General features: G+C 52.8%; 1 long non-coding RNA gene across 1 annotated transcript in view; it reads left to right on the forward strand.

Moving 5' to 3' along the window:
- LOC143381602 (uncharacterized) overlaps nt 1-3,960 on the forward strand; it is a 42,828-nt gene extending 38,868 nt beyond the window's left edge. Inside the window, exon 4 of the long non-coding RNA XR_013088826.1 lies at nt 3,870-3,960. This is a non-coding gene — a long non-coding RNA (uncharacterized LOC143381602). The remainder of the gene's footprint in view (nt 1-3,869) is intronic.
- Nucleotides 3,961-6,000: the final 2,040 nt, after the last annotated feature.

The raw sequence follows: 6,000 nt of genomic DNA on the forward strand, positions 1-6,000 counted from the left end.
CTCCCACCTGTCCAAGCTGATGAAAGCTGGCAAAGCTAGGGGCTCCAGGCTTCATCCCACCAGGAACCCCAGAACTTGGTGGGACGGTGGCTCCAGGGGTGAGAGGCTGCTTACCCTGCGGAATGTGTCCTTGTACCCTTTGAGCTGGAGAGCTGGAGCTTGCTACAGGTGAGGGCCTGTGAGTACAGTAGGGCTTTGGGTCCTGGTGAGAGCACTGGAAGCTCCTACCCAAGGTGGAGGGAGGCCCCTGGTGTGGGGGCTGTGAAGGCATAGTGGTGTTCAAGGGTGTGACCCCAAAGGGGGCCACTGGCTGTGCAGCCAAGCCTGCCAATGTGCTGAGAGAGGGCCTGGGAGGAAGGGCCAAAGCAGCAATTGGCAGGCTGGGGGAGAGCGGTCCTGTAAGATTGGTGATGGGAGGATGGCTCTGGGAAGAGACAGCAGAGCTGACCCACACTGGGGTGTGGGCCACCATGGTTGTGCTGCTGGGGGGATGGGGAAAGCTCTGGCTGAGGCCCACTGATGCCAGAGGCCTGGCCCCTCCCAGTGGAGCGGGGACCCCCCCATGGGCTTGTGGGGCCATGGCACAGCTGTTCCCAATGGCCTGGGTCTCACCCATCAGAAGACGGTTGATGCGCTGCAGAGCTTTCTTCTTCTCCCTGTCTAGGTCCTCAGCAGTCACTGCACAGGCCAGTAACAGAGGCGGTGGCAGCTTCAGAGGTTCCCGTCGGCGGCATTGCAGGAGAGGAAACTTGCGTTTCCGTGGCCTGCTGGTGTCTCCCGTGGGTGAGATCTTCCTCTTGGGCAATGGGTGTCCCGCCCTGCCTTCTGCCACCTTCTCACTCTTCTTTGGGGGAATCCCTGGGGATGAAGAACATCCCAGGGGCGGCTCCCCGTTGGATGGGTCTGGAGCCCTCCTCTTCAGGGCTCGGAGACCTCGCGTGGAGCTGTAGGAGCTGCTGATGGGGTTTCTTTTGTGGCAGGAGCTCATGCAGATGGCCCGGGAGCTCTCAGCTCTGTCTTGGGAGCTCTGGGTGCAGAGGTTTCTGCACAGAGGCCCAGGCCTGGGCACAAAGGCAGGCACACAGCTATGGGCCCCGAGGGGCCTAAAAGCAGATGCTCTTGCAGTGACCTGAGGGCGCCCCCTCTGATGTTCTCTATCTACAGGGTGCTCTGCTTGCTCAGCCACCACTTGGCCACTGTCTCCAGGGGCTGTGATCACAGTCCTCCCTGGGCAGGGTTCTTGGGGTGCTGGAAGCTGGCAAGGAGCCACTTCCTGCCCCTGCACCCTACAAGGCGGCTGTCTGAGTCTGCGGCCTGGGATGCAGGAATTCATGAAAGCTGCAGTTGACAGCAGCGTCCTCTTCAGGAGACCTGGCATGCGGAGGGAGGAGGCAATATCCAAGTCTCCGAGAAAAGATCGAAGGGTCCGCAGGACCCTGGAAAAGCACCGAGCAGGCACTTTTCCCAACCGCTGAGGAGCAGTTGCAGGATGGCGGCAAGATGACCTGCGAGTGGTGCCACCAGCCCAGGAAGCCCTTAGTGGCCAACCAGTATAGGGAAGTCTGCGCGGCCCATGACCGGGCTTCTTGTGGGACCCTTCTGGCAGGTCTCTGCCCCTCAGCGCCGGGGGCAGGGGTGAGCGACAACACTTGCTGTGGGACGTCTCCATGGCAGTCTTAGCGAAGTCGCTAGTGGGCGCTAGATGGTCTAGCGTCCATGGCAGAAGGCCTTCTTCCGCTGCTCACGCAGCTTCAGGCGAAATGGCTGTCAGACCTGTTGCCGGGCGCAGCTGAGGAAGGAATGAATGAAGAACAGGCGAGCACGTGAGGAAAACCGTCAATACTGGGCAAGAGGCAGGCTTGCGCCAGGAACGGACACGCGCGTGCAAATTCCGCGTGCATGTGCAAAGTCTGCATGCACGTGCAAAGTGCACGTGCTTGCACCAGATGCGGGAGAAATAGGCAAGGGAACTGCGTGCCTGGTGCGTGCGTGGGTCCTGGGGGGACTGTTGAGTGCTGACACTGGGATGTGATTCAGATCCCGCTGGTCCACCCACCTCCTGACCCAGTGACGTTTCGGGATCATCTCGGAAGGGTTGTAGATGCTGGGTTTGAGGGGTGGCAGCTATGGCAAGGCCAGGGATCTCTCCCCTCAGACTGGTGCAACGACCCTGCCCCTGCCCAGAGGCAGCCAGGATGGCAGCACAGATGGGCTGTACTCCAATGGACGTGGGGGCAGTCAGAGGGCTGAGAAGGCTCTTGCTGCAGGTTGAGGGTAGCTCTTGGGGCGTGGAGCACGTGCGGACTAGGGTGATGAGCGGGTGTTTGGCTGGCAGTACCTGCACCTCCGGTACAGGGACAGGTCGGTGCCTCTTCAGGAGTGCTCTTCTCGGAAAAGGCGGGAAGTGGCATGGCCCCAATATAAGCGCTCCCCATACCTCCAAGCTTGGAGCAGGGGGTAGCCTCCCTGGGCCTCTGAAGGGGAAAGCAATGTCATTAGATAGGCGGTGCACCAGCAGGTGAGCAAGTGTTGGTGGCATCTCCAGGATCTCGCTTGCTAGGGCCGGGCAAGGACACCTTGTCCTCCCTTGAAGGTGTGAGCTAGTGTTTGTATCTAGCCTTGCTCTGCTGAGAGTGGGCGGGGCTTAGTTTGACAGCCAGGAGCTCTTGCAATGGCAAGAATCCCTCAGCTCATGCCCCGCCCCTGAGCTGTCAGAGTTCTGTCTGCTGTCCTGCCTGGGCCTGGACAGTCAGAAGGGGAACTGCTGGGGGGCAAGTTTCTTGGCTGAGCAGCATTTTCAGGTGGTGGCAGCTTTGGAATCATGGCCTGTTTGTCTCCCTGCACTTTCTCTGGGAACAGTGGAGGGAACAGCTGCTGAGAATGCATTTAAGGCATCCCCCAGAGTCTGGCTGAGGGGTTCAGCAGGGCAGGCTGGGAGGGAATGCTACCCTCTGTGCACAGTCCTTTCTCTTTGTGTGGAAACCAGAAAAACCCAGCTGTGTACTCACAAAATCGAGTTTTATTCATATTTCAGTTGCTTTCTTTGAATTTTAGTTATCAAGATTCTCCAATTTTTATTTTTTTAGTTGTCCACAGGCCTTGATTCATTTCTGTGCAGTGCTGAGAATTGAACCCAGTGCCTCCCACGTGCTAGGCAAGCACTCTGCAACTGAGCCACAACCCCAGCTCTCTAATTGTTTGACTGTCTTCATTGCTTAGCTGTTCTGGGGACAATACTAGGCCTCCTACTGTTCCTACAGTGTAAGATATGCTACCTTTCACCAGTCCAATCCAACACAGACACCTACAGACCCAGAGATCCACTCAGCATTCACTCTTGGGAGGTTCCAGTTGTCATGGGTCTTGGCTTTTCCTGGATGGAAGGGCACCCTGCCAGAGTTAGCTGTGAGGTTTCAAGCTCAAGCTTCCCATAACCCACTAAGCAGCCCTGCATGCTCCTCCATGCTCAGCTATTAAGAACTGTCCCTCCTCCTCACTGGTGGAATTCTGGGCTTGCTTCTGAACTGGGCAAAATGTCAGTGAGTGGGGACCTGGAGGAGTGAGGTTGGAGGGAGCCTCACCTGGGACTGTTGTCCCAAGTGGGTGCTCCTTGGGCCCCTTCCATTGCCCGTGGCCTTTTCTGAGTCCGCTGGACCTACAGTAATCAGTGAAGGCCACTGGGTGAGGTTGTGGCAGTGCTCATCTCTCCTCATAGCTATGGGATGGAATGTGATTCTATACCGTCTGCTTTCTTAGAATCCAATAGTCACTTAATAGACACTAGTTTCTCAGTGTTCCACCTTGAGATGGTTTTCAGTTCTCTTATCGTTACTCGGTCTTAATGATATTGATGTCTGCTTACTTTCCAGGTGGTTTGTATACTGTCCAAAGGTGGGAAAAACAGGTGTGATGAAATTAAAAAATATATACTTATGTGTTCAATGCCTGAATCGAATCCAGTGTGTGGTACTACATCCCATGGACAGAACCTGGTCATTACTGACTGTGGCCACAAAGGTTTCCGAGCAGATGATTTGCAAGATGGGAGGAGCTTTCTTGAAGGTGGAGACAGGTATGTAGGAATTTCATTAACTTCTCTTCTATTTGTGCATAGTGAAGTTTAAAAGTCTACTTTTTAATCTAATAATTAAGTTTTGTTCATATTTCTGCTTTGAATTTACTTTTTTTCTGAAAAAAAAGTTGGAAAAACAACGTTCATTGGTATTGATTGTTTCTATGATATTGTAAATCAGTGGAAGTCAATAGCAGGATTTGTGGCAAGCATGGATGTGGGATTAACCAAGTAAGTAAGCCTTGGCAGACATTTAGTTGTCAGCTGCTTGGGTACCAAACAGAAGAGGTGTACCTGACTCATATTTGTTGGGGGTTCATTCAAGTAGTTCTTAGACAGGAACTGCCCCAAATTTCTAAAAAAGTTATACTCTCTACTTCAAAAATATTTTGCAGGAATGATTGGGTCCATGTTTGTTTTTGTTATTGCTGTGTGTTTTTTTTCTTTTCTAACAGAGTGCAAAAGTAGCAGCTGACAACTCCTACTTTTGTGTAGTTCTTTGTGTGACACAGTTGTTACCAGGGCTCTCAGGACATCATGAAATAGAAATGAAGATGTCAGGCAAGCCACAATCTCTTCTAGAGGCTTGTGGTTCTCTTCCAGGCTCTTCTGGGTGTGGCAGAAGCCATTTCCTTATGGAAGTAGCACAGAGGTCCCAATGCTTTGCTCTCTGTCAGCTGCAGACCAATCTCAGCTCTTAGGTGTTGTCCAAGTTCCTTTCCACACAACCTAAGACAGGAGGCTGATGCCTAAATGTCAGTTTTCCGATGACGGGTAAGTACCATATGTTGAATTGGAACGGTCCTTAAGCCACATTACTTGTTGTTTAATTAATCAGAAGGGGGGAGATGCTGGGATCCATTAGCCAAGTAGGTATGACAATTTCCTTGCCAGCGTACCCCCATGTTGCTTAGTGGAAGGTGACCTTGCTCAAGGACCAGGGCGGATCCGTGTTTAGGGTGTTCCTGGTTTAGGATAATCTGAGTTTAGGGTGTTCCCGGTTTAAGGTTATTCCTGCTGGAAATAGGGCGTATCCTGCTGCCTGAGTTCCCCTTGAGTTCTCACAGGATTCAGAATATATTTGGGAGACAGAAGCCCAGTGGAGTGTGGATTTGGGCAGAGAATGTGGATTTCCCCAGAACGTGTTTGTAGACGGCTGGTGTGAGATCGGGAATAAAGAATTGCTGCTTGAATCTACAAAGCTGTGAGTGGCTCGTGATTTGTGCCCAGCCAGACTGCGGCAAAAACTAAAAATGAGGAGAAATAAACAAGGGTGTATATGTATAGGACTTCTTGAGTCACTTAGTACACAAATAATATACAAAAAAAGAAAAGCAAAATAAAAAATCAAAACAAAACAACAAAAGCAAAAAAAAAGGTGAGAAAACTTGGTGAAATGTTAATGAATTAAGGAGTCCTTTCCACCATGGTGGATAAGACAATCAGTGAGCATGGGATTGTCCCTTCTTGGGTGATGGGCATGGGTGGGCTGGGGGCTGTGGCTGGGTGGTGACACAGCTGGCTATGTCCAGTGGGCCTGGCTGGCCTGAGCTTGTGGATCAGGGCTGGTCGATGGGCCTTGCTGGCCACTGATGAAGCAGGGCTGGGCAGGCCAGGCAGCAAAGTGGTAGGCAGGCAGCCTGTGTGATGGGCTGGTGGCAAATCTCCAGGCCTAGTAAGAAGATCAGTGGTCTAGGTAGGGGCCCTGGATGTTAGGGGAATTGAATATGGGTGGCCAAGGGGCTTGGTTGTATGCTGGACTGATGCTAGATCTGGTGTTCACCATGGACCTGGGAAACTGGTGGGTGATGGACCAGGTGAGACAGGCAAGTGCTAGCGACCTGTTGGGTATCAGAAACCGGGCAGCTGTTGGACCTGGTGGGTTCTACAGACCCAGGGAGCTTGGATGGCTCTGGGGACTGGGCTGG

The sequence above is a fragment of the Callospermophilus lateralis genome, chromosome 15, assembly GCF_048772815.1.
Source record: "Callospermophilus lateralis isolate mCalLat2 chromosome 15, mCalLat2.hap1, whole genome shotgun sequence".
In the NCBI taxonomy this organism is placed as follows: Eukaryota; Metazoa; Chordata; class Mammalia; order Rodentia; family Sciuridae; genus Callospermophilus; species Callospermophilus lateralis.